At 40.9% G+C, this 18,057-nt stretch overlaps 1 protein-coding gene across 4 annotated transcripts in view; it reads right to left on the bottom strand.

Annotated features, from left to right (window-relative positions):
- LOC125747373 (caM kinase-like vesicle-associated protein) overlaps positions 1–9,998 on the bottom strand; it is a 29,929-nt gene extending 19,931 nt beyond the window's left edge. For all 4 annotated transcript variants that reach the window (XM_049022572.1, XM_049022573.1, XM_049022575.1 and 1 more), the window contains exon 1: positions 9,754–9,998. The gene's annotated coding sequence lies outside the window, so the exon portion shown is untranslated. The remainder of the gene's footprint in view (positions 1–9,753) is intronic.
- Positions 9,999–18,057: the final 8,059 nt, after the last annotated feature.

Below are 18,057 nucleotides of genomic sequence, written 5' to 3'. Positions count from 1 at the left end.
TTTCTGTTACATTCCCTAACCTGACCATCATGTTCTGAAGTTATTTGTTGCCTTGGTTACAAGTCCTTCATCTACATCTTGGTAGTATGGTTCCTTCATATGGTGTCTGGCTGCAGCCTGGGGCTGGGGAGGGGGGGGGACTTAATCCAATGCACAGGGCTAAATTTAGGCATTAACTGTTCTCAGGCTCACCTAATGATCCATCCATGAAGCACAGATTTGCCTGCAACAGTGAGAATTCATAATCTGCCTATCCAACCTAATATCTGAGGGTTCTACATGCTGATAAGAGAGAAACACAAGCTGAATGCAGCACAACACCTCAGACAGAAAAATGGTACAGGTTTACAGTGCAGGAATAGAACAGAATGAATTCAGTGTCATTGTAGAGGTAGAAAGTACAATGAAATTCTATCCCATCTTGCTCTCCTAGGAGACACGTGCATGCATACAGGTGAGCAGAAAGCTTGGCATCGGGGTGAAGGGTCAGATCAGTTTTACTGATTAAAGGCATTGCTGAAGAGGCCAGCAAGCGCTATCATTACTGCAGCAGCTACAGAATCTAAAGTCAAAAGTTAAAACATCAAGATTTACTTAATCAACCCGGAACTCGAAGTGATTTTATGGCTATTAAATATAGTCGATACGGTTCAGTTTGCAAGTGTTCTTCATTATTTTTCACAGATATCTCTTAAGTTTTCTGCTTATCTCCATCGGTTCTTGTACGGCTCATCAGTGCTTAGATCATAACGCTAAACGCTGTGTTTTCTGCCATCAGGCCAGCATCAGCAGAATGGGGCGTCACCCCTGAGCAAAGCTCCACGCACCAAATGGTAAGAGCTTTACCAAGCTAAATAGCTCCAACAGGATGAGCTACAGTAATAGGGAGTGGGGGGACAGTAACATCTGTCAGTTGCTTCTCATAAGTCCCAGTATCTTCGGGGATCATTTTGCAATTTTAGTCATGGATTTCTTCCTCTTTTGCATGAATGTTTTGTTACATCAGAAGCAGAGGGAGTGTAAGCCACCGTTGAGGAATTTTCACCCCAAATCCAAACAAATCAGACATAGTAACAAAAACAAATATGGACAAATATGGTTAAGAGTGAAGTTGATTAAACTTTTGTCAGTCTTATTTCAAACATCACGCCCTTGCAGTGCTGGAGTGCAGCCAAGGTAACATTTCCATCACTCATCAAGACAGCGAGCTCAGCACTTTCAGAAGTGTGTGAAATCCCCAGGATTGTGACCTCGCCAGACCAACTACATGTCCCCACTAATACATAACCATAAAAAATTTACCATTACCAAGATTTGTGACTCGATTAAACGACAAATTCTGATAGTTCTGAAGATTTCAAATTATGGAGTGTGGTTCTGACATTCCAGGTTCATAGCTGATGCCACTTCTAAGACTTAAGTGAGCAGAAGCAGCAGGCAGGGTGTGGACACCCCAGGGAACAAACCCATCAGGTCTTTGGTGATCAACTGCACATTAACCTACACATACACACAGCCCTCAGAGACCATTTGTGTGTGTGTGTGTTAAGGTTAGGGCTGGGTAGGGGTTACGGTCATCATTAGAGTTTTCCCCATAGAAGTGAATGGAGAGGAGAGAGAGGTAAGGAGCATGAACTGGTTACAGCGTGTTTCTGTACCCACCACACAACAAACCACCTCAGGGATGAGAACCTGAGTGCAGCCATGTGATGGGTGATACCTCAGCACCACACTAGTCTGAATGGACCAGTATGAAGTTTTTTTTTTCCAGTGGCTGGAGTGCCAATCCTGCCACCAACCTTCCAGTTGCTGGTATAGATCCCTAGCCTCAAAGCCACCACTCCATCCCAAAGCGAGAGTCCCCACAAAGATAAAATTACAAACCTCTGTGTGTGTGTCTGCGTGTGTGAGCGAGCGGGTATACCTTACCTTATGGGGACACAATGTCCCCACAACGTGATGGATACCCGTTTTTTTTCTCCCTTATGGGAACCAGCTTCCTGGTCCCCATAAGGGAAAACTCAATTCGCTAAAAATCCATGAATGCAATGAAAAAACTAAAAATGCAAAAACTCTTGTATTTTCTTGGTTCTTATGGTTATGGTTAGGGCAGGGTGGAGGTCAAGGTTGTCATAGTTAGCGTTAGCACTTTTCCCATAGAAATGAATGAGCGGTCCTCATAAAGATATGTTTACCCGACATATGTGTGTGTGTGTGTGTGTGTGTAGGATCTTCACAGCCTGATGCTTGATTCCAATCAAACAACCTTCTTGTCCATTCTGCTTCTTACTCCTCGCATACACAATTCTGTGGAATATGAAAATGTCGGTGATGACAGCATGAATCAACCAGACATTAAATATTGATTCGTTTCCATTTTCGATTCCCCTTTTAATTGCTATTTGTAGACACTGTCAGCAGTAGAAGCTTTTTGAAGCCTGCTGGTGTGGAAAACAGGCCCTTCGGAGGAGTGGACCAGCACTGGGTTCTCTCTCGATAGATGCTTGTCCCTCTTCTCTTTGCCATATGATCTCTAACCAGTAAGCACTCATTCATCTGTGTTTGCCTGCCACTTCAGGGTCTCCCTGCCAGTCCTGCAGGAGCCCTGTCATCCTCACATCATCTGAAAGTCAATCACTTACCAAGAATCAAACCTCCAGATACTCAGGTGGACAGAAAACACTCAAAAGTTTCACATTCTCTGCAGTGCTGATGTCCTTTGAGCTCTGGATCCATTCAGAAATGTTTCCTGCTTAGTCAAAATGCCATGATTCAACACAGTAAAAGTAGCTGCTTCTCCTGACCCTTATAAAAAGCTAATCTTTATGAGATAAGACTGCCTTTTGTCAGCTGTCAGATTAATTTGCAGTGTACCAAGTGATCTACCAAGAGCTGCTACATTACCAGGGGTAGACATTGGGTCATATACTTCTCATTTATGATTGCCATTACCCATTAACATCAGAACTGAGATAACCATGTCAGAACCAAGAGCTGGCCACTGAGTCAAAATTCTAAAACAAGTCTCTTCCAAGGAGCTAAATAATAATAAAAAATAAAACTATATACTGTATGGTGATAGTCCAGAAAATCCTTATCACTCTGAGCTAGGACAGGATTTGTAAACTGAAATTTCATTGAAAAGGACCTAAATTTCATTTAAGTTCTTGCTGTTTGCCAATTGGTCAGTATCTTACAAACATGCATGCCTCACTTAATGTTAATGTGAAATAGCTGGATGAGTGTTTCAATCAAGGAAACAAAACAGTCAAAGCACAAGAAGAACTTAACTATTTGGCCAAGCACAGGAACCTTTCTGTTTTAAAGTAGTTTGTAAACCTAAAGTAGCTCAAAGTGTCCTCCCTGACATGGATTATCTGGTCACCCTAGGCCATTGGTACAAAAGTGGTATATGCATGCCTTGTAAACAGGTACATAATACAGTGGAACAGTAAAATGATGAGTGAAAGACAGCTGGGTTAGTGTCCTGTGAGCTGCGTGGGGTTGGAGACATGGAGACCAGAATGACTGAGTAATCAGATGCAGATTGATGCATTCAGTCATGCCTCCTTGGTGGATGGTGTACCTCAACTGTACCAGACCTCTCTTCAGGGCTCATAATTCACAATGGAATACTGGAATACTTCCCCCCTTTCATTACCACTAACAAAGGGTCCACACTCAACGTCAGTTTTCCTTCAAGAGTTTCTTGAACTTCTCAACATGCTTTATCCCTCTAGAGAAGCAGCAGATTACATGACACTAGCTATGGCTGGCTAGTAAATCACATGTAGCAGTCGGCAGATGTAGTCTACAAGGACACTAGCCTTCTCATGCGGTCAAGCCTGCCATGGATGTAGAAAAACTCCTTTGTTAAGAACCAGGCCCAGACCAAGGCATGTCGTAGCTTCAAAATTTGATTCCTGTGAGTCTGGAGAAGGAGAACTGTAAGAGAGCAAAGTACACAAGCCTTTTCCATGGCATTTACACAGGGCTGCAAAGGCATAAAATGCCTAAATGAAAACGTGAGTCCTCTGGATGGACAATAATCAGATTCATGGAACAGATGGGGTAGAAGATTTAAAAATTCCCTCCGTTGGGATTCATCAGGAAGGTGAACTGAGCCAAATATAAAACTATTGTGGTCATGATTTCTCTCCTCTAACACACGCAGAAAAGTCAGACGCAAGGTAAGCAGACTCCAACTGTTAAGCTGCCAGCTATTTCTAGCTATGTATTAGGTGATAGACCAGATTCATGAAAATGTCCTAGTTCATACAGTTACTGTGTGATTGTCCAGCATTTTGTGTAATCTGTGCATGAACTGAAAACACCCAGTAGCTTTGGGGCATAAAGAGAGCTTAGATAAGAAGATGCCTTTAATTATACAACACCTGCTCAAAATGATTCAACAGAATTCAACAAAAATGCAACAGACAGTTCTTAAAGTCGCATTGGGGGGGGGGGGGGGGGGGGTGGGGGAACCATGAAGATGCAAAAGGGAAGGTAGCAAACATAAACGACCTACTGCCTTTGAATTTCAGCTTCAAAACCATTGTGTGACATCATCAAAGCCATGCATGGGCTTTTCATGACCACTTCACAGAATGGTACAAAGACCACGTCTGGTAGTTTCAAATCAAAGCTTTCAGGAGGCAATTAGCTATAACACCCTGGCCTAATAGAGAAAATGGCTGATGCTTACTTACCTGTGCGTGTTTCTGTACGTGTGGGTGATTGTGAGTGTGTGGGGGCTTATATTTACCACATTGTGGGGACCCAGTGAAATCTGTTACTTTTTAGCTTGTGGAGATATTTTTTCAGGTCCCCACAATATAAACATCAATTTCATAAAAACTGTGACTGCAATCAAAAATCAAAAAATGCGAAAAGTCTTGTATTTTGTTTTTGGTCATTTATGGTCAAGGTCAGGGCTGGGTGGGGGTTAAGGTTGCTATTGTTGGGATTAGGGTTTTCCCATAGAAGCGAATGGACGGACCCCATGAAGATATAACTACACTGCGTGTGTATTAGTAATTGCATTGTTCAAATTTCGGTATTTCTGAGTGTTGTACAGTTTGCAAAGACCCCACAAATGTGAAACATGAGTCATCTGAGCCCATATATGGGAGAATGCTGTACTCTGGAAACGTGTATGGGTTAAGAAGATATAAGCTGCTTATGTATACAAGATATCCTCAACAGCTGAACATGAAGCTCACTTGGAACTAAAAGTAATTAATAAAACACTTACCAAAAAAAAAAAAAGATGAATACGAGGTCTGTTCTAGTTGGATTTCAACAAACTTTAATTTCCGTCATAAGGTTAAATGCCTTCCTGGATCCATACTAAACAATCTAGAACATTCTTTAACACAGCAGGAAGAGAATTGGCTTTACTGTGTCCTCCAAAGAAAAAAAAATTACATATACAGGTTACACCTCATTCACACTCTCTCTCTCGTATTGTCACACAGAGATAAAAAAAAAGGCATTGCTAATTTTATAATTACCTTCAACTCTGATCGTGTTAAAAGTGAGGGTGACAGAGAGCTTTTAAATACATACAGATCACACATAACTATGATCCAACAGCACTCCTACGACACTGCAACAGGTCTCATACTGAAATCATTATTTCTTAATAAATATCATATATTTAAGGTATTGTGCAATATTTTACATAGGTTAAAAAAATACAAAAACCATAAAATAATAAATGTGGCAGATGTTAGGGTATAACAATCACCTGTAAAGGTCACCAAGTAAAGTTCCAGTACAGACACAGTACAGACGCATATCTTATACTGGTATAGGAGTGAGTATATTGTTTTAAAATACTGGACAAACATATCACTTACTCCACAACAGTGTTTACAGAGCTAATATCTGTGAAAAATCTGGAATACCACTGTGCCCAAGCAAGTAACAATGTACCATTTATTCTGTAAACCGCAAGATAAAGATAATCCACATCCATCCAAACCACATACTGTATACTGCAAATTAAAACATTCATTCTATAGAGTAAGAATGTCCAATGCATACATCACATGAAAACAAATTAAATTATCTGTAATCTATACTCTAGGCAGCTGTATCGTGAAGCTGGATTTCTTGCTTAGCTGGATAACTTTTAAAACTTTTTTTTTGGCAATCTGGGCTCAACATTGGTGAATGAAGATAAAGTTCATTTATCCTGGGGTCCCTTAAATCGAACACATTATCCGGCTAAGCGAGAAATCCGACTTTGTGATATCGCCCTTGGACAAAACCAACACTCCATATTTACACAATAGCCAAACAAAAAATTTCACACTTATATTCCACCTGAAATGCTGGACAAGGCTTTATTCTGCAGTGAGACCAATTCATTAGACACCCCTCCGGCATACTAGCTAGCATTTAGATTTGGATAAAAACTCATTCAGTAAATTCTCTCGCCGTAACTCTGTGAGTTTATCCTGCTCCCTCGCTGCCTCGGATAGTTTGGCATTTGGAGGGCAATGCTGGGGTGGGTGGGGGGTGTTCTTTAAGCACTATGGGATCAATAATTCTTCTGAGGCCTAAATGCTAAAAGGGAATTATTCACTTTACTTGTCATCTGTGGAGAAAGGTTAAAGGGGAATAAAGGCAGGCAGTTGCAGTAAGTGATGAGCAAGCAGCTGGAATCATACACACACACACACACACACACACACACACACACGTGTGACAGTGAGGGGAAGCTTCCATGCCTCAGCAGTCGGTGAATTTACGCAGGACACTCCTCCCACAACACACGCAGAGAACAATTATAATGAACTGGTTTACTACTGGTAACCAGTGCTGCTTCAGCTTCTAGTAAGTGAAAGAAATCAAGTCAACAAGCCATACTTAGAAAACCACCCTGATCTGTACATACTGTAAGTCGACAAAAAGTTAATTGGTAAGGGTCTGATAGCCGAATAAACGACGACGCCAACTCTATTACAACTCTCTTAGTGTATTTCTGGCCATGTAGAGAGCAATATTGTTGATTTATCTCAGTGATGGATTTTAATTTCGGTTGGCAACTGCATAATGGCAGCAAAAAGCTGATGTGGGGATATTTTTACAGCATGCAGGGTGAAAGTGTTAGCTCTACTGCATTATGGTGGTACTGTCATCTATAACTGAATCTCATTTAAAGTGACAAGCTTCTCTGGCCAAACAACAATTAACATACACCCACACATCCTCCAGCACCAATGTCCCAGAGAATCCTACAATAGTGTTTAAAGAATTTAGTTATGCCCATTGCAGTGAGAGGACCTCACCATGGCCTCTCAGTTACCAAACATGAACCTGTACTGCACACATATGCTGGACCTGAGCACTAAGCACTATGTTTAGTGATGATTACTCTCAGACAACCTATCAATGAAACAAAGATTATGACTGAGAAATGCTGCATACACTCACGGTGTGTTGCAATACAAACTGTTTGATAATCTACATGAATACCTGTATAGATTTTTATATTGATTGGTGATTATAGGATAACTAAATAAAGCACTTAATGCACACGTCTCCACTATGAATTTTTATAAAGCAAAGTAGTGAGAAAACGCAAATCAAATGGAGAATCAGTTTTATGTAAAAATGTATCCTACGATTTCCCCAGCTGAAGTAGGTCAACCTGCTGTTGTCCACCTCAAACCACATCTCAGAGCCGATGATCTTCTCAGAAATAAGCTTGGTCAACAGCCTGTCACTAATTTTGGTAACTCGGGTTACAGGGACCTTGCAATAATGTCACAGGTACCAGGCTGCATGTAACAATCACACAGATGCTATCTGTAATGGTAGTCACACAGATGCCATGTGATGACTATACAAACGCCAGGTTGACATTGTCATACAGGCACTTATGCTTGACAATTACAGGGAACAGCACTCCAGAAACCATCCACAACTGGCGTGCAGCTTTGTGAGACTGAAAATACTGCAGCTAAACAAAGCAGGCAGCTCACCGCCAATTCATGTGTCCAAAACCGATTTTGCTTGAATACATCTGCGTTCGCATTAAAGGTGTATCTTTAAAAAAAAAACTCCCAAATATCTGAAAATTAAAAGTATTTCAAAAACGTAAAGCGACTTTGCATTTGGGGTTAACAGTTTTCTATCCCAATGCCGTACTTCGACAGGAGTGCGTAGTGTAACTCTGGAATTATATACCAAGGCTGACATATTTTCGTACGGTTTTTTTTTCATGCAGCGTACAGAGCATGTGTGCATGAACTTCTGACTTAATTGTGGGAATTATTGACTGGCAGGTTGCACTTCAACCGCCTCATAAACACTTCTAAAATGCTGCATTCTGAGTGTCACACTTCGATCCTGTGATTGACGACAGCAGCACGGCTAACTCATCGTATTTGTCGCCTCAGCAGATCGGTTCAGAATCAAAGTTACATTTCATAACTGTCTGAGAGCCTGGTTCCGTCTTATGGTAAAACAGCACTGCGCAAGATGAGCAGCCAAGTGTCCTGTGACTTTCAGTCGGGGTGCTGATCTTACACTTATACTGTATAATGAACGAGTTAATAGCGTTTTAGGATGACGCTCATTCGGAATGTATTTGAAACTCATAGGAATTAAACTGCAAATATCATGATCCTTTATAAATCAGAACCAAACAGTAAAATTTCGCGATACATAACGTTGGGGGTGCAATCATTCATCTTTATGTATTAAACGTTACGTATCTTATTGCGACTACAGTAAAATCGCACGTAGATTTTCTTGGAATAGTCATTATTATAAGGCTATTTTGTTTTATTTTTTCACCCCGAAGTATGCCTACAGATCAAACCTTTATGGTGAGGTAGGTTATCATCTTGCCTGTCCCTTCTGATTTATCTCCTGTTATTTTTACTTGTTGAGCAGAAAGTTTGATTTGCAGGGTAAGGTGTTCAAATATAAAGCCAGTTAATAGCCAATAGTGACTATCAATAATATAAACTTTGGTATACTTAAATGTTTCCACGTTTGCAGTGTACTGGTAACATATCAGTCACGGCTGCATGCATACTGACTAATAAGACGCAATACACAAATCAGAAATGGCATGTGTTTCCGAAGAGCGGAGTAAAAATAATGGTATCAACCAAGTCGCTGAAGATATAAATCTTTCAGCAGAACTGCAAAATTAATATACACAAAATTAATATAGATGAAACAAAAAAATAGATGAAAATATAATTCGTTAGCATGTGTGAAACATTTACTACGCTTCAATATATAACTGGCAATTAAATTACAAACACTGAAAACTTCCAAACGGTAGTTTCTCGTCGTACCTTCTATTACTTAAACCGTCATATTTTGACGCTATACCAAAAACATTCTCATTCAAAAGCATCAAATTTAATACATAAATCTATGTAACGAACTGACTTGAGTTTTTTCACGCCAGTGCCAGTTTTTGACGCCCAGCTGAAACAGTTCAAAGACGGGAGAAAATCAGTCAATGAATCTTTTTTCAGAGACAAACTCGTATATTCGCTGGAGTGATTACCAACTTCGTGATTTTCTTGCAGTTTAACCAAGCAAAACTGGTAATTGTCTTAAACACACTAAAATTAGACGCTTTGTTAAATAAATGCTTATGAAGCTATACGGTGACTATTATTTTGACTTTATAACCAATTAAGAAATATCTGCAGCAATCATTACGGTCTGCCTTTCCAAGAGTCGTCCATAGGAGTTATCTGCGACGCGCTGGCTTACCTTAAACAGATTATTCTGGTGTAAATGAACGTTCCACAGTTGTTCTGCTGTCTGATCTTCTCAGATCGTGGTTTGCACCTGAGCGTTCAGATGAACTGGGTTCCCCCCGTCTTGACAGGAGTACACTTCTTCCTAAAGAGACGGGGGTAAGTCCCAGCTCTCCTGCTCCATAAGTCTCTACAGCGATGCTGAAAGCGCAGTACGCAGGAGGGAGGCAGCGCACAAGCGAGCTGACTGCAGGTTGATCTGACAGACATGCTTGAGGTGTGGCCATCTAGTAAAACCCCACCAGCGCAACACTGCGCTTAATTATCACAGTATACGGCCGCTGAAAAGCGCATGAAATGAGAAAGACCATTACCCTGCTGTTTAAATTATTGTTTAAGGTCAAACATCCTAGGGACAATAAAGAATAATGATGATTCAAACAACATTGATAAATTGTCCAAGTAAAAAAAAGAAAAGGCCTATAGCTTGATAAGGTTAGGAGGTATCTTACAATATCGAGGCTAAGGAGTTATATTGGTTTTAGACTTTGGTTTGTATTTACAATTGATGTAGTTTGAAGAATGACAGCAAGACCATCTATCTATCCATCTATCTATCTGTCTATCTATGCATCTAGCCATCTAGCTATCTATCTATTATATATATATATGCATGCAATTGAACCTAATACCCACATTTTTAAACTTTATACTTCACATGGTGAGCTGATGTGATTGTAAGTCCCTTTCAAAATTACTGGTTGGGCAAGGAAGCCCACACCTCACTGACCACTAACCTGCAGTTTAAGGCTCAAAGGGTCTTTTTAACTTCAGTCTTAAATCAAGCACTTAACAGTGGTGTAAATATGTATATTGTTCTCCAGCTTGTGCCTCTCTGGAAATGAAGTTTGTGGTGTCTATCAGCTTGTGAGCCTTTGTGGAAACCTGACAGTGAAGCCCTTCTGTGTTGTGAAAATAAATGGGCCAGTTTTGATGTTACATTTTTTGTACATGTATTACCTTCGTATGAGTGGTGAATTTGGGCCGGCTGTTACATAATCATGGCGAATGCAGATAATATCAGTGTGTGTGCTTTCATAATGCCTAGGCTTTATGTTCATGCAGCCACACACAGAAAGGCATTCCTGTCCCATACTATTGTTGTCATTACTAATATTGATATTATTGTTATTATTTGAAAAGTAAGCTTACTGATGAAACCCAAAAAACCCAAAAATAAATGTAGCCTTATGCTGCATTGAAAAATAGTTTTGTGGAAGGTTAAAAAGAAAAGTGTGACAGTGCAGAACCTTAGGCTGACGAGTTGATCTTGGGTCTTGAGCAATTCTCAGGCTGCTCCATGCATGTGACACCCCCCCTCCCCATCACTAGAAAGCTTGTGAAGATAATTGTTCAGCTACCTTCTGCTGGTGGATCGAAGTAAGTAGCATGTAAAGCATTGCTTAATAGATCTGTCAATTGAGATTGTATCTTAGTGCACAAGGAAATCATCTGCCCCAGTGGCCTCAGCATTGTGGTCCCCGGCATGTCAGGCGTTCTTACAGTCGTACTTGGGGATGGACATGCACATCAAACATTCATGCCCTTTACAGACTTCTGGGTTTTAAAAAGACCATACATCCGTCCATTTTCTGGAACCACTTGTCCTCTGCAGGGTGGCAGGGGGTGCAGAGCTTGTCCTGGAGGCTACAGGCACGAGGCAGGGAACAACCCAGAACAGGGTGCCAACCAATCACAGGGCACACACTCTCACATGCTCATTTATGGTTTGTGATCAATGTGGTAATTCCAATCAGCCACAGTAGGTTTTTGGACTTGGTGGGTGTGTGTGTATGGAGGGGAGGGGTGGGTTCAAAACTTGAGGGAACCCCACAAGGAGAAGATGCAAACTCCACACACGGAACCCTGGCGGTGACTCGAACCCAGGTCCCAGAGCCGTGAGGCAGCTGTGCTAACCACCACAACCCCTAGGCAACATATATTTGTTTTTATAATTTAAAAAGCCAAATCACTGCAATTTTCATATATTAAGCAGCAGTCCTCATTATCTACCTCGCAGATCTGAAAGAGAAGAGTAGCTGCAGAAAAGACCAACACCAGCGTGAACTTCTGCAGAATTTCTCCGTAACTGTTAAGTAGCATAGCCGGATTTATGTAGTTTCCTTCTGACATGCACTTATTCTGTGCTTTCTCACCCATTTTAAGAACTCCAGATCATCTGTAGTCCAAACACTGTGACTAGAACCATTCGAACCTTTATTGTCAGAAATGACACCAGAGATGGAAGGTACAGAAAACCAAGACTCACCGTGTGATTCCGATAATCGCATTTTTAAATTCCTTGCTGTTATCTGCAGCTGGATTTGATGACCTTGAAACAACACGAGTACAGAAATGATAAACTGAACACTCCATAAGTGTAGCAAGCATGCGGTGTTTTGTTCAGACGTGTAGTATGAGTTTGTGAAGAACGTCTTTCAGATACATATCCCATGAGGCCGGAGCATCGGGTTCTGTAGTGCTTCAGGACCAGAGACTGCCAGAAATACCCTCCCCCTCTAGAGAGGAAAATGTTCTAGAAATGTATAACATACCTGGAATTAATACATTTTTATCATGGAGTGACTGCAGTGTTTCACTGTTTACAGGAGAAATGGTCATGAATTTTTAAAAATCCAATATAGCTGCAGAAACTGGTGTACGCTTTTCTTGGTCATCTTGTGGGTTATATCACATTATTAATGCGGTCAGAAAGGCACAGCGGGAAAAAACATGAGGAAACACATGCAAACGTGTCTTTTTCCCTTCGCTTTGTGTTTCACATATTCAGACTTGACTTATTAATATACCTAAATTAGATAGTTGCTGATTCTGTACCTTCTTTTTCTTGGCTTTCAGCCTTCTGTGATGTCATCATGCAGGGATTGCACCAGGTCACATGGCTCTTCATTGCCCATAGAGGGACCTTATGGATGGTAGAAATAGGAACACTGTAATGGTGGAGAGAGAGAGATTATGGTGGTTTGGACTGCTGGTACAGTATAGAGATATCACAATGGTAGAAGGTACATGGGTGTGTTTACTGTTGCCTTCACATTCTCATGGACTTCACAAGAAGATGATCTATCTATCAATCTAACATAGCTGAATAAATGCCTCTTTTCCTCAGACAAGGTAATACCCCCTATCCTTGTAAGATGTTGATCCCCATTATCATTAACCAATGAGGGTCAACAGTGGTGAGGTCACAACCACCGGTCTACAGGGATACCGGTTGTTCTTTTGTCACTGACCACTGACACTGTGACTGCATGCCATTGGGCAAGCATTCAGCACACTGCCCCCTGCTGAAAAGAATGATGATTTGTGTGTTTTAATCTCAGTCTTTTATTTTTGCCTATTCAGGAAAATTGTGTAATTCAGGCACTGTTACTGGGCCATAGAACTACTTACAACAGTTTTCAAATACTTGTATTTTTCATGATTGTTTTTCAGTCTCAGTGAGAGGTGTCATGTTGAGTGACACAATATTTTGTATTGGTCTCATATGAGTTCAGTTCCATACATCACTGTATATCTTGTATAAGCCTTTTCTGCCTGGTTTATGGTTTTAAATACCGTCAGAAAATCCACAAGTCACTGCCGGTAGATTATAATGTCACAGGAAAATCGAAGTCTTTCAAGGCCCCATGCATAGTGATCTGTTCACAAACCTACACTTTTTGATTTTGGTAAATAGTATTAGGTAAATAGTCAAGCAAGGGATACCTGTCTTTTGCATATTGAGGATTGGCCAGATAAAAGAAATAAACTGAAAATGGAGCGCATTGTACTCGCCTCAGCATCAGGACCCAGATCACTCCTTTTTGCATAAGGCAGAACATGTCAAGATGCATCTAATCCAGCACCGATGGGGCTTCAATATAAACCTTGTATTATGCAAAGTGGCTGATTTGCCAACAAATTTTAACGTTAAGGGTCTAATACATGCATTATGGAGTTATGAACCCAATGTACAATGTGAGTTAACGGCAAAAAAGTACCCTCAGCAAGTGCTCATGCTAATCATGCCGTACCATGCAAATAATGTTAACTTGCTGACATTGACATTTAAACAGAATACTTGTCCTTTTAAAAGAGAGACCACTTTTGGCAGAGAGACTGTTAAAACACTGAGTGGAAATATAAATGATTTAATGTATTCAGCCTAAGACTCATGATAGCTTTATAAATGATTGGCTACCTCCAGATTTCATTATGCAGTGTCCCTAGATATCATTACAACGCATTTGCTTTTATTCATTAATGGCCGCTTTTATTCAAGGCTTGAAAGTTGCAGAGAGAACTAATGATAGATGAATAGTAGGAAGAGTTTCCGTGAGTGTGGGTTTGCTTACAGGTTCCTGTGTACAGGTAGTCAGGTACTCAGAGGTCATGAAGACAAACAGCAGCATAAGCTCGGTAGGAGAGCTGCTTCCAAAAATACTGAAACAGACACAGTTATGTAACGCAGCGCTAAAGCCTTAATTCCCAATATTTCTTGGCTAAACTGAGTATTGGAGGTAGTTTTCGATTCCATTCTCAGACGATTTAAGATGCTTTCAGTCTTTTTTGGGAAACTAGGGCCACAAGGGTCTGTGGCTAGTAAAGTATTTAAAGCAACAGCGTAAACATTTTCCTTTTTTTCTCAATATGCTTTAATGCCATTCTGTGTACTTCTTTGTTCAGTGGAGAAAACTGTCCTTAGTAACGTGACTTAAGGGCTCTGCTCTTTCCCAGGGTGTAAGACATTCATTCCTTTTTCAGTCAGGGTTGGATCTTCTTTAGGCCCATAAAGTTGTCATTTGGTTACATCACATTTTATGGGTGCCACAGCTTATGAAGTCATCCCAAGAAGTTATTAGGAGTTGAGGAGCAATGACAGCTCACTACCCAATCACCCTTGGGAGCTGCGTGTTGAGTCTGTGAACTTTATTTCACATCCCTAGATAAAAGTGTTAATATTGAATAGAGAATGAGGAAAAAGCTTTGTAGTCAAAGACCACACTGAGAGGAGAGTTTGGACCCAGATGAGACTCAAATCATGTGAGTCTTAGTCTCTTCTAAATTTCTGGCTTTTGGTGTCAATATTCTCTGACAAGGAGTGTCGGACTTTCTGTCTGCACACTGCCTCTCCCTTATGTGTCCTTGTCTTATATGCACCACAGCTGATAAAAGTTTGAAATATGTATTTAGCCACGACAGGTGGAGATTTTTGAAATGATTCATGACTCTGCTCTACTCTCCACTTTTCTTAAGGGACTATTGTACCAGCCTAGACCTGTTTACATAAACAGCACAAGACTCTGTAACCCTAAAACTTTGGAATGCTAAGAAAATACAGCTCACTAACATTTTGTGAGTGATTGTCAGTTACCTGCTTTTAACCTTTAACCTTTCATACATTGACACTTATGTAAGCCATCAGTCCATCCATTTTCGATATCTGCCTGTCCTATACAGGGTGGTGGGGGTCCAAAGCCGATACTCATATAATGTAATCACATTAAACCAGTCCTTGATATCACTCTCTGGGTCTTACTCTAAGGCCCTGTTTACACTTGGTTTTAAAATGCATCTTGGGTGATCAGGTGAGCTGCGCAAGTTGAGACGCATCACCATTTACACCTGTGTCTATCATGCGTTTATAAGCTGTCCCGCTAAACACTTGTGCTCTGATTGCTTTACTGCCTACATCACTTCTGCTAGAAAGTCAAATGGCAGCACCCACAGTTATTGTAACATCCTTTTCGAGGATGCATCAGGATGCATTAGTTTACACTACAAAAGTTATGTGGTGAAATGCATCCCAGACCACCTCAGCAAGTGGTTTGAGTGATCGGAGCATAATGTGTCTTGGAGGTCATTTACACTTATATTAGTGCTGTCTACTTGCAGTCTGATCACCCAAACTGCATTTTAATGCCAAGTATAAACAGGGTCTGAGTCATTGTGTCAAATGATCATTTTTCAGCATCACTACGGAAGCCTATGAAACTCCATTCAAACCGGCCTCTCTCAGCACCGATTTCATATAAAATGGAATCACCCAGACAGATCATTGCTGCCACCGTGGTAGTGGCGAGCAGTAGTGACACAGTTTAGACTTCCTATGCTTCACTTTTTTGGTTTTCTCTCTGCATCTCCGGCTCATGTTAGCTCATGAATCACTTATTCAAAAAGTATTTCTCCACAGCCTAGCATTGATTGTAGCCTGTGTGAATACAGCTCTGTGAACTGTGATTAAACTGACTAGCTGAAACAATAGCATAGCACTGGGTGAGATATCGCGGGGGTCGATACTGGAGATGGAGTAGGACTAGGACTCTCTGGGCTCTGCAAAGTATCTTAATGATGACCGTATAGTTAAATGTCGAGCAGAGAGATCAGAGACAGAGAAAATGTAGAACACAGGATGCTTAGAGAAAACATGGTAAAAGGTGCACAGAGAAAATGTGGAATGCAGGGTGCACAGAGAAAACGTGGAATGCAGGGTGCACAGAGAAAACGTGGAATGCAGGGTGCACAGAGAAAATGCCAAACCAAGGTGCACAGAGAAAACGTGGAATGCAGGGTGCACAGAGAAAACGTGGAATGCAGGGTGCACAGAGAAAATGCCAAACCAAGGTGCACAGAGAAAACACAGAATGCAGGGTGCACAGAGAAAACGCGGAATGCAGGGTGCACAGAGAAAACGCGGAATGCAGGGTGCACAGAGAAAACATGGAATGCAGGGTGCACAGAGAAAATGCCAAACCAAGGTGCACAGAGAAAACACAGAATGCAGGGTGCACAGAGAAAATGCGGAATGCAGGGTGCACAGAGAAAACATGGAATGCAGGGTGCACAGAGAAAATGCCAAACCAAGGTGCACAGAGAAAATGTGGAATGCAGGGTGCACAGAGAAAATGCCAAACCAAGGTGTATAGAGAAAATGTGGAACACGGTACACAGCAGATTGCTTATACAAGTGCAAAAAAGTTAAAATCACATAACTGACATTCAAGGCTCAGTGCTAGCAAAAGGAAAAAAATATCACAGTCTCATGTGACTCAGTTAGCTATGTCACTGTCCAGAGTCACTGTTATTGGTCAAGTTGACTTTCAGGGCTTTGTGAAACCTTCTCAATGGGCTGGGAAATGGAGATGACAGAAATGATGTATGTCTGCTATTGGTGCAAAAACAGAGAGAAAAAAAATTTCACCTGTGGTCTTTAATTATGCTGATGCTCTGATTGCTGAATGAATAAATAAGCATTTCACATGTTTGTGTTTGCCTCTAGAAGAGTGTATGGAAATTGCAATCTGTGTAAAAACAACACAATTGCACTCAGAATTTTGCGGGCATGGTGTTTGTTTTGGTAAAGCAGTCGTGTGACGTGCATGCATTTAAATGCCATTCCTGGAGGTTACCCTCACCGGTGAGAATGCAGCACTCAGGGCCTCAGGGTAGCTATGCCAGAGAACAGAGCAGTGCAGCTGGAAAAGAACCTGACTGAGGCTGTGTTTAAGGGGGTGATAATGCATAGTTTAGAGTCATGCTGACTGATCATATAGCTGAACTCTTCCCCAACATTGTAATATGCCATCATGAGAGTGACGGGAACCCAACTCTATATCTCACCCAACACCAGGTGAGTCAGATTGTCCATCAGGAGAGATGCTGGGTCAGGCTTTCATGCCACTAATCCACCTCTTTGCCTTATGGCCAGCAATTTGGTTAGCTTCCTAAAAGAAGTGTCGTTTTGCTAAACAAAACAGCTAAAGTTTCACCATACGGCTAGCTAGCTAACGTCAGATAACACTGCATCAGCTATGTTTTATAGAAAGTGGCAACATTACCCATTACATGTATGTATGTCAATTTCTTCCACAATTAGAAATGATGTTCTAAGTAGATAGTGTAGCCCGAATTTATCATTAAAAAATACATTACATAATAGAACTGGTCGGTTACATAATGCATGTCCCCATTTGTACAGCTGGATAAAATACTGCACTTGTGCACGACACAGATGCAGCATATACTATGTGTGAATAATTAAAATGTCCATCAGTGGTCACATTGTTTTAATAAATCTTTGAAAAGGTGTAGTACTTAGTCATGTGAAATTGTGGATGGTTTTACATATCAGGACATAAAAAAAATCATTGGGTCCTTACCAGGTTCTAAAATTATTTAAATCTAACCTCAGGTGTAAAACAACACATGACAGATTCCACCATGTTTCAGACACATGCCTTGTGTGAAATATTAA

The sequence above is a fragment of the Brienomyrus brachyistius genome, chromosome 8 (genome assembly GCF_023856365.1).
Source record: "Brienomyrus brachyistius isolate T26 chromosome 8, BBRACH_0.4, whole genome shotgun sequence".
In the NCBI taxonomy this organism is placed as follows: domain Eukaryota; kingdom Metazoa; phylum Chordata; class Actinopteri; order Osteoglossiformes; family Mormyridae; genus Brienomyrus; species Brienomyrus brachyistius.
This window is presented reverse-complemented; position numbering and strand designations above follow the sequence as displayed.